General features: G+C 35.7%; 1 protein-coding gene across 1 annotated transcript in view; it reads right to left on the bottom strand.

Annotated features, from left to right (window-relative positions):
• The window catches only part of LOC145670275 (protein O-mannosyl-transferase TMTC1-like), a 2,166,608-nt gene that overhangs the window by 984,568 nt on the left and 1,160,707 nt on the right, over window positions 1–21,333 (bottom strand). The window lies entirely within an intron of this gene.

The raw sequence follows: 21,333 nt of genomic DNA on the forward strand, positions 1-21,333 counted from the left end.
TAATGGGATTATAGGACCATACTTTTTCAACGACGAGGATAGTAACACTGTAACTGTCACGTGTGCTCGATATGTGGACATGCTCGAAAACTTTTTACTCCCAGAACTGCAACAGCGTCGCCTTATACAGATGTGGTTCCAACAAGACGGGTCCACGTCATACAAAGCAATTGCATCGATCAACATTCTTGGGAGGATGTTTCCAGGATGGGTTACCTCTCGTCGCGACAATGTTCCTTGGCCTGCACGGTCGTCCGACCTACCGACATGTGACTTCTTCCTATGGGGTTACTTGAAGCAACAAGTGTATGCAACAAACCCTGAAACATTACAGGATTTGCGTGAATCCATTCAACATGCAATCCACCAAACCCCGCTGGACATGGTTCAACGAGCTGTGAGTGCTGTGAGGCGACGTGCAGAGATGTGTTTGAATAACCATGGTGCACACCTCACCGACATAAATTTCAAGACGTAGTTACCATATGTAATGCTTTTGGTAAAACTTTTGTTCATAAGAGGTCACTAAAATATTTAATTTGCAAAAAGAAAAAAAAATAAATAAATAAAAAATAAAATCGTCTAACTATTTCTGCCGCACTCAGAAATAGTACCCACAGACTCACAGACATGCTCAATAACATCATATGTAATGCAGTGTTACCAACTGAACAGAAAATGAAGTTTTGTTAAATGGCACGAACGCAAATTATAACATGTAGAAAAGCTATATGATTAGACCCATGCCTGTGAAGTCATGATGTACAGTATTGCCAAAGTTTGAAGATAGGCCTATATGAATTCCTACATGAATTTCGGATGTAAAAGACTACATAGAGTGCCAACACACTGCGGAGCGCTTTATCAACAGAAACACTGAAAAATCGACTACCAATAATGTGTGAGGTGATACAATGTTACGTGCATCAGAAAAGTAAGCCTGCTAGTCAATTGTCAATTCAAGAGTATGTATCATTTCAGTTTTGTGTGTTTGATACTATTCTGATTTTCCGCTTGGGCAAACCTGTTTCGACACTGTGCTTCGTCCCTTATTTTCGTACCTCAGTGATTATCTTCTTGTTTATGATCTCATAGTTTGGTTTTAACTAGTTTGAATCGTGTACTATATGTTCTCTTCTACATCCGAGATTCATATAGGAATTCATATAAACCTATCTTCAAACATTGGCAACACTATACATCATGACTTCATACGTATGGTTCTACTCATAAATAGATTTTCTACATGTTATAATTTGTGTTCCGTGCCATTTAACTAAACTTCATTTTGTGCTCAGTTGACAACACTGCATTACATATGATGCTATTGAGCATGTCTATGGGTAGAATGTTTGCTTACTATACTGTTGTGTAAATGTCATATTGATTAATCATTTTGAAGTTCTTTCTGTGTCAGCGTATCTTTTCCATTGCTATTTTCACATGATTCTAAATTTTTCTTTCCTCTGTATCTCCTGTGTTTCTGGGCGTCGGCCCGTAAAACTTTGGATTTCTCACCTTTTTTCACTCCTCTATCGATTACACGTTGTTTGATTGGGCATCGCTACTATCAAGATAAGATGTTCCCTTGTTAGTCCAAACCAACAAGCGGAAAAAATTCAACCCTGTATGATACCTTGCATAAACCTATTACCAGAGACCAAATATTGAAGGAAAAATTGATTTGTAGCATTGTGAATCACTTGCTCAAAGAAAACGTAAGCGTTGAAAGCATTTTTTCTTTCTTGTATTCATATTTAAGTAAACTGCGTGAAATGACCAATGTGGTTTGCTGTTCTCCATTCTGGTTAATTTGAAATTACGTTGGTGTGCATTGATGGTTGGGAACTATACTAGCTAAGCTCGACCACAACAAGCAACAATTAATTTTGTTTCGTAAGGGAAAACTTTTATATAAAGCCACACGGGAATTTTCGAGGAGAACGGAGAAAAAAACAACTTCAAGCACGATAATGAACAACGACTCTTTGAGATTGTATTGATCATAAATAGTTTACAAAACACAATGGTGTGGTCTCTTTACACTAAAAGCAATATTTGAGTTCATTTGATCAAGAGAAAAACTAGATTTAAGACACCAAAGGTTTTATAAAAATGCTATACAACCATTGAAATCAAATTTAGTAATTAAAAACAACATTTTTTAGATAGATACTGATGTTGCATAGTCTTCACACAAGCAATTATTGTAGTGGAAGGCAAATATACTTGCAAACATTTTAGTAAAATCGTCCATATATTTTATAATCACACATTTTACATTTTACTGCAGTGAAGTATTTCTGTAATCAGTTATTCAAATAGATAGTCTAATTAAACGAAATGAAGACTGCCTCGTGGTTCCCATTGAATGTATTATTTACTCACAGTAAATTTAATTGTGTAGTATTAGAATATCAATGTAGAGAGCTCTAGTTTAGCAGTAATAAGGATTAAACGGTCAAATCCACTCTATTTAAAAATACGTAGATGTTTTGAATTATCACTCACAATATCTTGACACACACACACACACACACACACACACATATATATATATATATATATATATATATATATATATATATATATATATATAAAGAGACAGAGAGATATTAGGGATGACCAAATCAGGATTTCGGAAAAAGTCCTGATATAGAAGAAAATCTGGCTTTGGAAAAATAAATTGCTATTCTAAATTCAATTCGCATATAAAATCAACGCAGAACACTTATATAGAATCAACGGAAGAAAATTCTTGCTAATCGCGGAAAAAGACTGACCCAAATTATTTCAAGGGCAAAGGGACTCTGCAGTAAGTAAGTTTCTGAAGCATTATGTGTGCTCAATCACACTCATATACCGGTACAAATTATTATAAAGAGAAAAATTAAACACCTTTTAGTGCATTTCCCAATTTTGGAACTTAACTCCTAATACTTTTTGTAAGAATTTGGAGAATGCATTTAACATATTAATATTTTTACACTATATTTTAAATTATTTACCTTCAAATGTTACTGTGAAGTAAGCATGCGAAGCCATGGATAAATATATGTGTTACTCTTGTAATTCAATTAAATAAGTATAAAATATCAATAAGTAGAGACTAATCGATTATTACGTCATGCAGGGCAAATTTAAGGCGGGGAATAGACACGTTTTTTGTAAATTCAGTGTCCACTAGATTTACGAAAATTTATGCATATTTTAGTTTCCTCGTGGGTAAATGATTAACAAATACATATTCGGTATGGGATAGAAATAGGTCTACATTTTGGTGCTAAAATAAATTGTAGAATGAATTACTCATTTGCTTTAAGGTTGCTTTCGTGTGTAACATTCTTTTTGGCACAGAGCAGCAATGTGCTGCTAAAATATTAGGAGGTATTTGCTTGACCATTTTCAAAAACGTAGCGTATACCCACCCTTACATTCTCCATTCCATCTCTGATTTTAAGTGAGTATGTGCGAACTATAAAAATACAAGGTAGTTATACACCGGATACCCTTCATTACATTCTTTGTACAGTCAGCGACAGTAATAAGTGGAGGTTGGATACATAAGAAATGATAGCTCTTTCCAGTAGCAGAATAGTTTCACTGTATGTCTGATAGTTGAACAACCAACATGACAGCAAATACATGACCGAAAACATAACATGCCAGGATATTTCTCCATTTGGAGGAAAAAGTATTACTATCTGAGAGCATCACTTAGAGAAACAACCACGAGAAAAATCTGCAGAAATTCCATTCACATTAAGTTCAAAGAGATAGGAATTAATGCAAAGAAAACGAAAAGAACAATACGTTTCATGCAGAATCCAACGGAAAGCTAAACAAAATAAGAAAACAGGGAAAGGAAAGAGCAAAAGACATGGGAATAAATTAAATATTAACACTTAAGGATAAACAGTGTCCGTCCTTCATCCGTCTTGGTTTTTCTCCCTTCATAGGATAAATCTCTTTCAGTATCAAACGCGAACATCATTTATAATGTTGAATTCCTTGAAAAAATTTTAATTCAGCCTAGGCCGAGAATTGAACCCCAGATCCTTAGAATGACCGTCTCACGCGGTATCCACTTACCTACACAGGCTCTATCTACTGCGTTTATAAATCAGCTATTACCCGCGCTGTTATCAAACGTGTTAAATCAGCCTTTGTCGATGAGCCACCCCAGTTCCATGTGAAGTTCAAATTTTATTTACCTCACTTAGCCATCTATGGGTAGCAGTCCCCTTGCTTTCATAAAAAGCATTTGATCTGTAGATTAAAATCAAGAATGAATTAATCTGTACTCTTGGGAGCTTACTGGCGCACCAACGTATCTATCTATCTATCTATATATATATATATATATATATATATATATATATATATATATATATATATATATATATATTTATATATATATTGAATTGATTGAGGATTAAAAGAGCGACTTCATAAATAAACGGAACGCGTGTTAACACAACAGCAAGGACATATCGTAGCGTTGTTACGTAACACACGCAGTGTAAATAAAGTTTCAATACCAGAGGTCAGAAGATCTGCCGTGGGTAAGTCGGTAAGACGTCTGCTTGCTGAGTGGAGAAATCCGGGTTCAAATCTGGGCTGGTACGGTTTTTTCTGTTCCGTTGAAAATACATTTCTGTATTTTTGCATTTGAAATTGCTTTCTTTCATTTTTTGTAGATTATCTTAAATTAGTGAAGGCCAAACAAGGTCAGATTACATATATGTCTGCTTTATCTGTGTGTACAGTCCAGATATGGAGTGGGTCAATTGGGTCAAGATTTGTGAGTAGGTCAGTGGGTCGTGGATCAATAGGACGTGACTCACTGTGACACACCACCCACTGTGACCTTTCTGATTCACGCTGACCCTACGTTTTAAATTTTAAGGTCTCCCTCTTTATTCGACCTCCCTCCTTCAAGGTCTCCCCCCTTATTATTAAATGCAATGTATAGATAATTATTGAGTTGAGTTGATTTTGAGTTTAGCGTCCTTTTTAGCAGCGAGGCTATATGAGATTAGACCTACTGATTAACATGGAATCCGAAACACATGAGCTCCCGTTGGAATCAAACCAGGGTCTCCCACGCCACAGGTATATAATTGTGTCTTATATAGCAGTTAATATTCTTGCTATAAAGTATCAAATAACTAAACATTTGATGTAAATAAATGAGAAACCTAAAATATTGCAGATTACTGCAATTGCGATTTAATTCAATTTTAAGCATTATACATTCATATGGATTGTTAAAGTTGCTTTATAAAGATGCAGATTATGAATTATAGTAATTTTTTCAATGAAATTAATTTAAGTTTGACGTCCCATGCTTATGTCGGCTAGGTAAAGGAGACGGTGATGATGAGAAATGAATGAAAATATTGCAACGATGTAGGTAGGAGGAAACAGGAGAATCCTGAAGAAACGAACGCACACGGTATTTCTCCACCACAAATCTGACTTTGTGCAAGCTGGGATCGAACCAAGGACCCCATGCACCAGAGGTCAACGCTCTACTACTACGCCACCGCGGCCCTATGAAAAATACAACCATATTTATTCACTCTCTCTCTCTCTCTGCATATATATAGGTATCAGGAACATGAATAATTTTCATTTTGGGGGGTGCGGTGGCTCAGCGGTAGAGCGTTCACCTCCGGTGCTTGGGGTCCCTGGTTCGGTCCCAGCTCGCGCCGTTTGGACTTTGTGTGGACAAACGCCGTGCTCGTGGGTTTTCTCGTTGTTCTCCTGTTTCCTCCCACTTTCTTCATTCCACCATTTCATTCATTTCTCATCACCTCCTTTCTCCTTTAGCCTAACCGGCATAACTGTGGAACGTAAACCTTAAAAATTTCCATTCAAAACCATTACCCTTACACTTTTCTTATATGGAGAGAAGTGCTGAAACCAGAAATCGTTAATTTGAAGCACTTACAGTATAAATAGAAGGTTAAGGTAAGGAGTAGAACCTATCCTTGGGACATTAAATCGATCGAAAGGAAACTCCTCTACATCTTTTACAGTTGATGCTCTGTGAAAATCTGAAACCAGATGTGTTAGTCAATTCAACCACTCCTACTTTTGATATAGTGCTGCAAGCTGTGATATATATACAATTGAGAGGTTGTATCCATTGCAAATACCGCTTGTCACTATCTATTACCATTTCTGTTTACCATTAGTGATAACCTTTGAAACCAGAAATGTTTAATTTGAACGTGTTTTGGATTGAACATAGACTTAATGGACTTGAAATAACCTATTCTTGGAAAGCTAAATCAATTGAAAAAATGCATCTCGTATCTCCTACCATGTTTGTTCTATAGAAATGAGTATTACAACCGGAAGTAATAGTAACTTTGAATCACTTTCGGTTTAGTAGTGTGTTGTGGATTGTCATTTTATGTTATCTTAAGACACTGAATTGTTTGTGAGTAAATATGCTTCTTTCTTTCTGCTATCATTTGCTTTCAATGTCGATAAACGTTGAAATCGAAAATGACAAGTTTTAACCACTTCCGCTTTAACTAGAGCTTTAACGGAGAATATGGAATCCATTAATCAGACGCTGTGGTTGTTCAGGTAAAACTAATATAAGTCTTACTATTTTCTCGGGATAATAATGCATAGACATAGGTCACTTCTACTGTATATGAACTTCGCGGATTAAAGGAAACTTGTAGCTTCACGAAAGGCACTTGTTGGTCCTTCAATGTCAACACAAGAACAAAAAAACTAATAATAGGTGTGCTATTACAAGTGACTACTATGATAACAACAGAATGCTGCCTACGTTTAACATATTATGCTTCCGGGGGTTAGCAAAACGCTTAACTGTGTGGAAATCGCTGCACACAACAGGTCTTAGGAACACTCACAAATACATAAAATTGAAAGAACAGAAATGAGCATACAATTCACACTTCACGCAAAGTTCCAATATGGGAAATCAGTCAATATCTTCAGTTGAAATTACTGAAAAAGACAGAAACTGGCTATTTAAAACTCCAAGTGTAAACCTGCGCTTGGAGCGATTCTATTAGCTATATCACAACGCGTTTTCGTGAGTTGTTTCTGTAGCCAAGCGTGCTTAATAGTGCTGTTAAAGTTCTAAAACCGGAGGGCGGCGGTTCGAACCTGAGTACAGTAAAATTCTTTTTTCAAAATAGGGATGGCTTTTTTTAAAAAAATATATAAAGTTGTATTTTGAAGTGATTGTAAAACAAATTCAGATGAACTTTCACACTTCCAAGCTCACTTGTATTTATTCGCCATGTCCCAAATTTCACAGAAATAAATCCCTACGTTAAGCGGGTTTACATATCCAGACTCCTAAGTATGAAAACATTTACGCTCGCTCCAACCTCAATCATTTCATGAATTCAACCTGATTTACGTATGTTATTAGGACGTAAAATTGAATGTGATTTATTCTGCAAACACTTTTATACATTTCAAGAGCTGTGACGTCCAAATATTCACTGAGAACTCATAGTCGTAACGCAATAAACAAAAGCGGGTATTGAACAGTAAACTGGTTTCACAAAAGTTAAAAGAAAGCCCGCAGAAGCATGCAAAATGATCGATTGGTTTAAGTCGATACTCTATCAATCATATGTTTGTGTGTTAAAACCCGACAATTAAGTTTTTCTAAGTGTCTTTCTATTTTCATTTGGAGGCGGAAAACATTTCTTTGAGTAACTCATTGGAAACTTGTTTTGTTTCAAATTCGGCTAAGATGGAACAATATATCAATTGCAAATCTAAAATCCATAGCTGAAAACAAAATATAAAGTATGTTTTCCCATTATTATCCCATTATTATCCTCTGATTTGTAACGAAAAACTAATCATAAACAGTGGTGATTTGAAAAAATTATCCTTGGGGAAATTGTTAATAGGGGTGGTGGGTTTACTCACTGGTAATCCACATTAAGCATGATCCAAGGTATGGTCCCGAAGGCAGAAATTTCTTAGCTTGAGAAGGGTCCCAAATTCTTCCTCAGATCACTCCCTGAAATTATCACTGCTTAAAAGCTTTTCGTAACAAAATACAATATTACACTTCTTTCTCGTTTTACATTTTGAAATAGTACTATCATAACTTATAGAATTATAATAAAACATAAAAAAAATATAATACTAATCACGTAAAAGTTATTCTGTAAGTTACAATTTTGTTCTTGATTAAAACTCAATTTTTTTTCGCATTGCACTTGAAAGTAACTCATCTCTATATAATCCTAACCTGTAAGCCATGCTCAACTCCAATTAATTGACCAATATTTATAATAATATTTTTTTACTTTACTATTTTCACTATTCCATATTATATACACTTCCAAAATAAAACTCTCGAAAGCGTACATTAGATGAGTGGAGACTCATAAATTATCATTTATCATACATATTGGTCTCTATTCCAAATTCTGTTTAATCGAATCCGACAGGAATACAGACAGAAACATCGAGACCTCGTAAAAAGAGAGAGAAAAAATGAGTTTGACTCTCGAACTAATCTCGCAGGGTGTTTTACAAAAAGGATCGCCTTAGACCACTTGGCCATGGTAGCAACTAGTAATTGTAGCAAAGGCCTCAAGTGGCAGTTCCTCTTACAGAATAGCCTGTATTTTCTATTGGTTAAAATCTAAGCCTAATTTACTTTGATGTAATATGTCCATTAATTTGTTTTATGAACACGTTATTGATTACTTTGACGAATGATGTATGTTGTTGATATAGATTCTATTGCACATTCTTTCATAAATATTACAGAAAGTATCAAGGCTATTATGTTTCATGAAAGTTGACTGGTGCATGTACAGTACAGGAAGAAGGAAACGCTAACAGATTATTAGAATGTTTCGCTCGCAAGCAGTAGTTCTCAACTTGGAGGCGCGCTTCCTCCTTCTGGGGAGGCGTGAAAGGTTTACGAAGTCCCTTCGTTTCGTTATATCTCTTGAATGATTATATACAATATCCAGCCACATCTTCTACACATTTGGAAGTGATAAATCGTAGTATAAATTAACCTCCACACTCGGTGCTTGTTGATTTTCCAAGATTAAAAACTGAAATAATTTTTATTTCAATAGAATATACAAGTTTCAATGGGAGGAGCTACAACCCCTCAAGCTCATGACTCTTCGATACGTCACTGCCTGAACTGTAACTTTCAAGTTAGAATAGAATAATATAGACATGCGACCTACTAAATATATTTTTCGTTCACTATACGTTTTCAGAAATAGCCACTATTACAATGTCAGTAAATGTTAAGTAATTTATTGTAAATCTTTTTACTTTAATTTTTCCTCCTTCCCAACTAAGGTTAAAAAATGTAATAATGCGAGGTTAAGAATTCGAAATATTGCGTATATTTTAGCGAATTTCGAAATTATATTTAATCGATTTCGATAGGAACACAAATAGAAACGTCAAGAATGGATAAAACGAAAATTGTAGTCTGGTGAGATTCGAACTACCCTTGAGTGGTGCCTCGAAAATCTACAGTCGAATGTCTTAATCCACTTCCTTTTATCTACTTATTACTAGTTATTACTTAATTTTATTCACTTTTTACTTGTTTAATTTGCTTTACCAGTAACCTAAAACGACAGGGACATGAGCACAGAAACACCGGGGAAAGTTAAAATTTCAAAGGCTCTCCCACTGGGAATCGAACCCGGGAGCCCGTACACCAAAGTGGCAAGTGCAAGCCACTAGATCAGCGGGGAGGGCATCCACTCGACTATTGTAAGCAGTTACGATTGTGGTAAGCGTGTTTCATGTTACACCTTTCATTACAGTATGAAATTTACTTTGGCGTGGGAGACCCGGGTTCTATTCCCGGCGGGAGCTCATGTGGTTCGGATTCCACGTTAATCAGTAGGTCCACGTCTCATATAGCCTCGCTTCTAAAAGGGACGCTAAACTAAAATCAACTCAACAAATTTACTTTGTATTACCTGAAGTTTAAGCCTACTTTGGCCTGGTGCAATATGTCTATTGAAATTGTTTTGTGTTAACTGTATTCTTTACTTTGACGAATGATATGTATTGTTTATATAAGCTCTATTACGTATTAGTTCATAAATATTAAGCAATTATCAGGATTATTTGAGCTTTCATAAAAATTCACTGGTGCATGTGCAGTAGAAACAGAAAGATACACTTTACCGACATTATTCATACAAGTCAGAATTCAAATTTCTAGCACGTTGTCAAAATGCCTCGCTCTAAGGGCTGTGGAGAACTGTCTGTTGCTCTGCGAGGAGAATTCATAGACCGAGCAACAGTGGGAAAAACTCTGCCTCACATCGCTAGGAATCTGGGCTGTGACAAGAAAACAGCCAAAAAATAGATTCAGAGACATAAAGAAGGTGGTGAATGGTTCAGGTTTCGGTCAAGAAGTGAAAGGCCTAAAGCGACAACTGCAGCTCAAGAGCAAACGTTAGTTGCAGAAGCAATCAACAAACCTCTACGCCACGCGTCGATCCTTTTGGACAAAGCCATGGAATATAATTGTTCTCACGAAACAATAAGAAGATTATTGGGGGCTGATCTCCACTGTTCAAGACCGCTAGGAAGACTCTTCTGACTGAAACGCAAAAGACCAGACGAATGGAATGGGCACAGGAGAACACAACCCAACCTCTGTCATATTGAGACTTAGTCATCTGGACTGACGAGAAAGTCTTCAAGTCTAACCAGCAAGGCAGAGTTATATTGTATAGACCACGCGGAACCAGAGATGCTGAACAAAATATCAGTACTTCTTGTTCAGAACGAATATTAGCACACTTTTGTGGATACATGATGGTCCTGTAGATTTGGTTGCAGTGCCCGAGAGAATGAACAGCACTGTTTACGTTAATATCTTCGAAAATACATTGTTACCGTCCTTAGAAAGAAACTTCCCCGAACAGGAAGAATATATATTTATGCATGACAACAGTGTTGTTGCACTTCCCGGCAAACACGAGAGTGACTAAATGAACATCCGGAGTTAATTTGTATAGAGGGGACCTCTCTATCCTCAGACTTGAACCCAATTGAACATTTGTGGGCCTAGATGGTGCAAGAATGGAAAGAGAGTATGACGACAGAGGCAAAACGTTTCTTCAAAATCAAGTTACGGAACTGTGGCAACACTTACCTGACACACCGTCATATTGCTCGAGACTTGTATTCCCTCCAGACTTCAAGAAGTTATTGACTCTGGAGGTGACTACATGAAGTACTAGTGTGTTATTTTTGTGTAAACATTTACTTTTCATTTTGGTATATTTTATTCGAGAGCAAGACATTCGTTCTTCATTCATTTCTTTTGTTTGTTTACTTATTAGTTCGTTAAAACGTAAAGGAAGAGTAGTATATCTTCAATAAGTATTTGTAAATTTACTTTGAACGTTTCTAAGAACACATGTATGTCTTTTTCTTACTCGTATATCATGCCCAATATTACTTTCATTTCAGTTCATTAATTACTTTATTCCAAATCATGGATAAAAGTATTCTTGTCTTTTTAATGATGTTTTCCCTTTTGGTTGTTTAATTTCTAGATACAAGTATTATCTTAATTCGAATGAGTAAATCTCATTTTGTTTATTGTCACTTCTTGAATATCTGATTTCGAATTCAAGAACAATGTAGTGTAATTTACATTCTTTATTCTTCGTATAGTATAGTACTGCCAATATTAAGTACCATTTTTAATGAGTCCAGTTGATTAGTGAGAACTTGGACAAACTTTAAACTGATAATTCTTTACGCAATAACAACAGTAAAATACATTTAAGCTGTTCCTTATACTTCACAGCAATGAAACCAATGTTTTGTATTGGTTAAAAAATAAAGCAACCAGAAGTTTTCTAAGAAGACCTATCCTTCCATAGAAAACATAGGCGTAAAGTAAAGTGAGGCAATACATTACTAAAAAATATTAATATTTCGAATTATTAACCACCTCTTGTTACACCTTTCAGGCTTAGTTCAGAAAAAAGAGCGAACATGAAAGTACTAAGATTTACAATAAATTACTTAACATTTACTGACATTGTAATAGTGGATATTTTTGAAAACGTATAATGATCCAAAAATATATTTAATAGGTCACATGTCTATATTATTCTATTCTAACTTGAAAGTTACAGTTCAGGCAGTGACGTATCGAAGAGTCATGAGTCTGAGGGGTTGGAACCCCTCCCATTGAAACTTGTATATTCTATTGAAATAAAAATGATTTCAGTTTTTAATCTTGGAAAATCAACAAGCACCGTGTGTGGAGGTTAATTTATACTACGATTTATCACTTCCAAATGTGTAGAAGATGTGGCTGGATATTGTATATAATCATTCAAGAGATATAACGAAACGAAGGGACTTCGTAAACCTTTCACGCCTCCCCAGAAGGAGGAAGCGCGCCTCCAAGTTGAGAACTACTGCTTGCGAGCGAAACATTCTAATAATCTGTTAGCGTTTCCTTCTTCCTGTACTGTACATGCACCAGTCAACTTTCATGAAAGATAATAGCCTTGATACTTTCTGTAGTATTTATGAAAGAATGTGCAATAGAATCTATATCAACAACATACATCATTCGTCAAAGTAATCAATAACGTGTTCATAAAACAAATTAATGGACATATTACATCAAAGTAAATTAGGCTTAAATTTTAACCAATAGAAAATACAGGCTATTCTGTAAGAAGAACTGCTACTCGAAGCCTTTGCTACAATCACTAGTTGCTACCATGGCCAAGTGGTCTAAGGAGATCCTTTTTGTAAAACACCCTGCGAGATTAGTTCGAGAGTCAAACTCATTTTTTCTCTCTCTTTTTACGAAGTCTCGATGTTTCTGTCTGTATTCCTGTCGGATTCGATTAAATAGAAATTGGATTAGAGACCAATATGTATGATAAATGGTAATTTATTTACGAGTCTCCACTCGTCTAATATACATTTTCGAGAGTTTTATTTTGGAAGTGTATATAATATGGAATAGTGAAAATAGTAAAGTAAAAAAATATTCTTATAAATATTGGTTAATTAATTGGAGTTGAGCATGGCTTACACGTTAGGATTATATAGAGATGAGCTACTTTCAAGTCCAATGCGAAAAAAATTGAGTTTTAATCCCACATAAAAGTGTAACTTACAGGATAACTTTTACATGATTAGTCTTATAATATTTCAATTATAATTCTGTAGAAGTTATGATACTACTTTTTCAAAATGGAGAACGAGAAAGAAGTGTAATATTATATTTGTTACGAAAACCTTTTAATCAGTGATAATTTCAGGAAGTAATCTGAGGGAGAATTTGAGACCCTTCTCAAGCTAAGAAATTTCTGCCTTCGGGACCATACCTTGGATCATGCTTAATGTGGATTACCAGTGAGTATACCCACCAGCCCTATTAAAAATTTCTCCGAAGATAATTTTTTCAAATCATCACTGTTTATAATTAGTTTTTCGTTACAAATCAGAGCATAATAATGGAGTGCTAAACATACTTTTTATTTTGTTTTCAGGTATGGATTTTAGTTTTGCAATTGATATATCGTTCCGTCTTCACCGAATTTGAAACAAAAGAAGTTTCCAATGAGTTACTCAAATAAATGTTTTCCGCTTCCAAATGAAAATAGGAAGACACTTAGAAAAACTTATTATCCATTTTTAACACATAAACGTATGATTGATAGAGTATGGATCTAAAACACTCGACCATTTTGTATGCTTATGCTTTCTTGTAACTTTTGTCAAAGAAGTTTACTGTTCCATACTCGCTTTTGTTTATTGCGATACGACTATGAATTGTCACAGCTCTTGCAATATATAACAGTGTTTGTAGAATAAATCACATTCAATTTTACGTCTTAATAACATACGTAAATCAGGTTGACTTCATGAAATATTTGAGGTTGGAGTGAGCGTAAATGTTTTCATACTTAGGAGTCTGGATATGCAAACCTGCTTACCGTGGGGATTTATTTCTGTGAAGTTTGGTCCATGAAGTTATACAAAAACGGTAAAATAAGGAACGTTAACATTCTTACAATGAGAACAGATTTCAATTCCCGGTGGGAATTAGCGTACGCACGCCTTTATCGTGGGAGACCCGGGTTCCATTCCCGGTGGGAGCTCATGTGGTTTGTAATCTATGTTAATCAGTATGTCCACGTCTCCTATAGCCACGCTGCTGACCGGGCAGTTAAACTCAAAATCACAATCACCACCACACGGCGGGAGTTTACATGGTTCGAGTTTTACGGTAATCAATATGTCCACGTCATATATGATCTTGCTGTTGAAAGAGACGTTAAACTCCAAATCAACTCAACTCATTAAGATCAGAGTTCTGAGTTTAATACCAACTTGAAACCATACGTTCAAAATAAAAATTGCAATAAAATGAAAGCTTTTAGTTTAACGTCCCATGGTTATGCCGGTTAGGCTAAAGGAGACGGTGATAATGAGAAATGAGTGAAATGGTGGAATGAAGAAAGTGGGAGGAAACGTTAAAACCCTGAGAAAACCCACTAGCACGGCGTTTGTCCACACAAAGTCCAAACGGCGCGAGCTGGGATTGAATTAGGGACCCGAAGCACCGGAGGTGAACGCTCTACCAGTAAGCCACCGCGCCCCCCAAAATAAAATTATTCATGCTTCTGATCAGGGGCGGCTTGTCTATAAGAGCTGCAGAACTACCAGCTATTTTAGTGGAATAAATGTATTTTCAATTAAGTTGAATTGTGTTTAATTTAATCAAGGTAATAAATAACATGTAATGATGATATTTGGTCTAACAGTGTCCTGAAATTGTGCTGCTGCATATGCTACATAGCGTACAATTACTGGAAACACCTTCTGAAGCTTAATAATATTGCAAGAGCTGTGCACGGATTGCCCTATACTTTAGCATTGAGACCAAAATCTTCACCAGCCGCACTGTATTACGTTTTCCTTGTTTGTTAGATAGGATTTACTAGAGCTGCACTTCCAGCAGCTCAGAACTCACGAATACTTCCGAAGAAGCCGAAGACACATGACGTGATGTACATGAGGCGCCCTTCTCTTGTTTTTTTATAACGGAGTTCAGTGTAATTGTTGCGCGCTTTAAAAATAATGGTATTCCATGTTCGAGTTTGTGCAAATTTTCTGAACAAAACACAATTTGTGTGACAATTTTAAGGAAACCATAAACCTTTTGGAAATTCTTCTAACTACCCCAATGACAATAGGTGAAGCAGAACGTTACTTCTCTAATTTTAAACTAGTTAAAACATTTTTGGGAAGCACAATATGTCAGGAAAGAATCAATGCTTTGGCTGCCTTATCAATCGAGCGTGATATCATATCCACCACGCCGAACTTGAATGAAAGAGTACTAGGACATTTTGTAGAGCAGAAGTCACGTCGGATAGACTTCATTTACAAACGATAAAATATCTATAATTCAGTAGATTAATAAAATTTCTGCCTGTAGACATTACGTGAATCCGAAGTTATTATGGTATCTGAAAACAGTAAGTTTCTTACGGTATGAATATGTATTTTAAAAATTTGTTACACACAACAGTGGTGTATTTAGAGGGGAGCTATCGGGCTCAAGATCACCCGAAATTCATTAAAACTTGTAGGCATCCCAAAGGAAAAATTAAGTGCTTATTCATATGCTGTGTATAGCTCTTCCCGAAACAAAGCCCTAAATACGCCACTGACAACCAATAATCAAAATAATAGTGTTTTGCTTGCTATACACTAAAGTTGTATATATATATTTGTTAATTTCAATTATAATTGTCATTTATAACGATTAGAGTGCTGAAAGATTATGCTGGTTCGTGTACATTTTATATACAAAATTTAAATATACAAAAAAAAAAAAAAAAAAAACTGTGCAGAACTACCTCAGATTATGGTATCGAGCCGCTACTGCTTCTGATACCTATATATATGGAGAGAGAGTGAGAGAGAGAGGGAGAATAAATATGGTTGTATTTTTCATAGGGCCGAGTGGCTTAGTGGTAGAGCGTTCACCCCTGGTGCATGGGGTCCTTGGTTCGATCCCAGCTTGCACAAAGTCAGATTTGTGCTGAAGAAACATCGTGTGCGTTCGTTTCTTCAGGATTCTCCTGTTTCCTCCTACCTACATAGTTGCAATATTTTCATTCATTTCTCATCATCACCGTCTCCTTTACCTAGCCGACATAAGCATGGGACGTCAAACTTAATTTAATTTCATTGAAAAAAATACTATAATTCATAATCTGCATCTTTATAAAGCGACTTCAACAATCCATATGGATGTATAATGCTTAAAATTGAATTAAATCGCAATTGCAGTAATCTGCAATATTTTAGGTTTCTCATTTATTTACATCAAATGTTTAGTTATTTGATACTTTATAGCAAGAATAGTAAATGCTATAAAAGACACAATTATATACCTGTGGCGAGGGAGACCCTGGTTTGATTCCCAACGGGAGCTCATGTGTTACGGTTTCTATGTTAATCAGTATCTCCCGTTTCATATAGCTTCGCTGCTGAAAAGGACGCTAAACTCAAAATCAACTCAACTCAATAATTATCTATACATTGCATTTAATAATAATGAGTGAGACCTTGAAGGAGGGGGCCGAATAAAGAGGGAGACCTTAAAATTTAAAACGTAGGGTCAGTGTGAGTCAGAGAGGTCACGGTGGGTATTGTGTCACAGTGAGTCACGTCCTGTTGACCCACGACCCACTGACCTACTCACAAATCTTGACCCAACTGACTCACTCCATCTCCGGGCTGTACACACAGATAAAGCAGACAAATATGTAACCTGACCTTACTTGGCCTTCACTAATTTAAGATATTCAACAAAAAATGAAAGAAAGCAATTTCAAACGCAAAAATATAGAAATGTATTTTCAACGGAACAAAAAAAAAAAAAAAAAAACCGAATTAGCCCAGATTTGAATCCGGGTTTCTCCACTTAGCAAGCAGACGTCTTACCGATTTACCCACGGCAGATCTTTCGACTTCTGGTTTTGAAACTTTATTCACACTGCGTGTGTTACGTAACAATGCTACGAGATGTTCTTACTGTGGTGCTAACACGCGTTCCGTAAATTTACGAAGTTGCTCTTTTAATCCTCAATGAATCCGACATATATATCTACTAGTAGTACTAGTAGATATTTATAGTAGTACTAGTAGATATATCCGCCGTGCTAGTAGATACTTCTTACACGTTGCTAGTACCTACTTCCGTTGCTCTTGTCAACCTACTTAATAAAATATGATATACGATATACGGTGTTTTAACTGGAAAAGATGGTATCCTATTTTATACAACCTTTCGTTAAACAAAGTGTTAGTATCAATCAGGTAAACTAACATTGGTATACAAATATTCACATCATGTCTTGTCCCCACACTTTTAACGTCCAATCGCCGCCACTGACTCCGCCAATAAAACTTTGGAAGGTGATTCCTTATATGAAATGAAAGAAAAAATTCTAATACACATGGGTCGAAAAATAGACCTATCAAAGTTATAAACTCCCACAAATTCGAAAAGTCACGTTTCTAAACTCCCTAGCTTGAAAATTATAGGTTCTATCCCAAGCGGTTCAAGGAATTACACAAGAACTAAATTGCACTCTACAAGAATCCTGCGGTACCAGCGAAACGAATGCACCATTAGTACTTAAAGGATTATTTCCATATTCCTATTTCATTTATAAAGTTCATTTTATTGATAACGGAGGATGATAAAACATGGATATTTAGATAGAGCGCATTCTAGTTCCTTTGTAATTCCTTCAACTGTTTGTGACAAAAATTATAGTTTCAATCCATGTTTGTTGGAACTTTCTTGTTTCAATTTCATTTCATATAAGGATTTCGAAGGAGTTACCTTCCACTCTGTATAATCACAAGGAATTATTTACTTTAGCGACGAATGTAATCGAATGCATACTTGAATTTTTAAATATATTATATAAATGTCTGTGTTTTTAATTAGAAGTTAATAAATAAATTAAGTACATGAGAAAAGAAGCTGGCTAACTATTCACAACCATTTAGTTTCTGGTATCCGTTCCAAATTACACTGTTAATAAGTATGTATATTAATAGATATGTAACCAAATCATTCTTAAAGAATTAATTGCAAAACCAATATCAAAGATGTAAGTTTGGTAGTTTTCGGAACAAATTCTTAAATAGTTTGAATTCTTTGTGCTGAATAAAGATTTTAAAATTAAATTCAGCAATTTCGTACGTAAGATATATACTGGATATAAATATACAACACCAAATTCGTTGTCATTTTTCCTGTAACATACGAAATTGCTGTTACAGGCGTATTGAAGAGGGGCTTCCGGGCTTAAGACCCCGAAATTGTATTTACTATATTAAAGTAAATGAAATATCTTGCAGAATTTTCACATTTCCAGGAACAAAGTTAGCCAATTCCCCTCCTCCGAAATAAAATCGAAAATACGCCACTGATTGCCTCACATCAGAATTTAAATAACCCCTTCAAAGCGAAAAATTCCCGGAGGCCCCAAAGGTTGAGGAAGAAAGTCGGTCTTTCTGCTACCGCCGATGTGACTTCCTACTTGTTGAACTCTGGGGCCGCTGCTTTAATCATCAAATTAGTTACCAGTACGTACTATACTCATTACCTTCTAGAGCTCTTTCCCTTTACCATTTGCATGAAAGTCTACCAATAGGTGTTCGAGAATTATTTTAATGTATTGAGCTCCTGCCTAGCAGAATTCTAAGCGCGCATGACTTCTATTTGCTTGGTCCCTTGTTGTATTCCCAATGGGAGAACTGATTTTTGGGAGTAAACCGAGCATCATGAGGCAATTGAAAAACTACAAGAATTAGGAGCTACTGAAACTTCTGTCCAGAAAGGCAGAAGTAAAGACACCTGGAAACCGATGCACTGAGCGTGCAATACTTCGGTGAACGTCTGCCATCTGGCCAGCCATAGCCCGTCGTGGGCTGTAATACTGAATGTTTAGCACTAGATATATTAGATCAGTAGCGAAAATACGGAGCTAACAGTAAGGGCCATTTTCTGCTTTTCTGTTGATTGAAACTCTAGTAAGAAATCCGTATGTGACACTCCTACATAGTTACTTCATAGTTAACAAAGAAATAGTAGCTTTGGGACGTCCTATATCCTTTTTATTCAAATAGTGAAAGAAAAGTAATATTCTGTTTACAACTTCTAAAAATAAATACATCAAAACGAGTTGGATTGCGGTAGCATTTTTCTAGGCTACAATGTTACACTATTAACACTGTTAAATAAATTATAATTTTGTCTTAGAAATAAAAGTCTACTTCGTGGGGTGTATAACGCCAATATTCTTTCCTTTGAGTGTATTAAAGATTTTGCACTTAACGGAAAGCTCTGCATGGATACATTTGAAGTGAACTACGGTACTATCTTAGGCAGTCTGTAAAACAAAGTTATTTCTCAAATTGTAAATTACGGCATGTTTCGCATATGGGTCCACAAAGCTTAATATATCTTTTATATAGCACAGACTTGCTGCGGCCGTTCGCCTCAGTTTTGGTCCAGTCCCACTAGATGCATCCCTTCCAAAGTTTTTGAGTCATTTTACGTTTTGTCATCGTGCACGGTATGCACCATCAAAGTGTGTCCTTATACAACAGTATGTTGTATACTTGTATTCTTTTTTATCTTCGAGTAATATTTGGTTCATAGATATGTATAAGCCAGTTTATTTTATAGAAGAAGAAAAAGATAAAATAATATAAGATTATTATATATATTTTTAATGTATATAATTGAATATTTATATGTAACTAAGAACGACGAACTGAAGGTTGTCATAGAAACATAAAAAAAAAAAAAAAACAAGTTATACTGTAATATAAGGTAATGGACTCGCTGTTATGTTGGATGTGAGGTAACGTTTTATGAAGCTCCAATAGATAATAAAAGGTTTAACAAAGTCATTTAAAGTCGGTCAATTTTACTATTTACGAACCAGTGAGTTCACTCATTTCTCATCATCACCGTCTCCTTTAGCCTAATCGGCATAAACGTGGGACGTAAAACTCAAAGATTTCATTTTTTTTACCATATTGATTTGTACATTATTTGCTTGAAAAGAATTGTGCAATCACACCTGTATCGTGCCTTAGTATAGCTTCGTCGTGGGCCATCGGGCTTTAATGACCAGGACAAGTATCTACAGTATATAGGGAAACAAGCCTTACAATGATAATTATTAAATGAGGGAAAATAATGGAAGTTTCTTCTATCGCAAATATTATATATACTTTCTTTAATAATTTTTGTCTATCGTAACAACGCATATTTCAGACTAGCAAAACAGAAACCTGTATTTCATTATTCAAAGAGGTAAAAGCTCATATCTCTATGAAATGCGTAACTTTATAACAATTAATCAATCGAGCAATATAAACTGGAAATTGATTCGAACAAGAATAGTATATATATATTCAAAAACTGTTCTTGTAGTAAATCTAATTGTGAAGTTTAACACATCAGCAAAATATACCCTAATATAATGCAATAATGTAATTTTACTTCCAATAAATTTATATTTGAAAACTTTCTGATAGAGCTTTCCAAAATAATTTAATAACTATATTTACTCCTCAATAGATTAACACTTTAAATGGAAGAAAATACATTAAAATACAAAACTTCACCTACTGCCAAAAACTTGTGTATATCTATATTCACCTCCAATTTAATTATTTTATGCAGCACCACAGTAACTTTTAACCACACAATATCGTAAATAAGATTAACACTTTTCTGTAATTACAAGGTTTGTCCGGGAAGTAATAGGACTGATTTTATTCCGTCATGACTGTACTTCGGAGCGTGCGCGCACCGATTGGATCCGGTAGAGGGCGTTCCTAGCTAACGAACGAGCGGCTGGTCAGTTGTCTCCGAGCACACGGAGAGTCAGGACAGGCTTTTTCGCGCGACGTGTTTCTGTGAGTGGTGCAAGACGAAAATGCAGCGTTCGTTAGAGCAGAGGTAAGCGATTAAATTCTGTGTTAAACTCGGTAAATCTGCGACAGAGACGTTCGATATGATCAAGCAGGCTTACCCAGATGATGCTTTAGCAAGAAGTGGTGTGTTTCGGTGGCACAAGGCCTTTTCGGAGGGCCGGGAAGAGCTCGCCGATGAAGACCGTGCTGGAAGACCTTCGACTTCGACAAACACCGACAATGTGACTCGTGTGCGCGAAGTTTTGAACTCAGACCGTCGACTAAGTATTCGTTTAATTG

The sequence above is a fragment of the Thermobia domestica genome, chromosome 14 (assembly GCF_964235325.1).
Source record: "Thermobia domestica chromosome 14, izTheDome1.hap1.1, whole genome shotgun sequence".
Lineage (NCBI taxonomy): Eukaryota > Metazoa > Arthropoda > Insecta > Zygentoma > Lepismatidae > Thermobia > Thermobia domestica.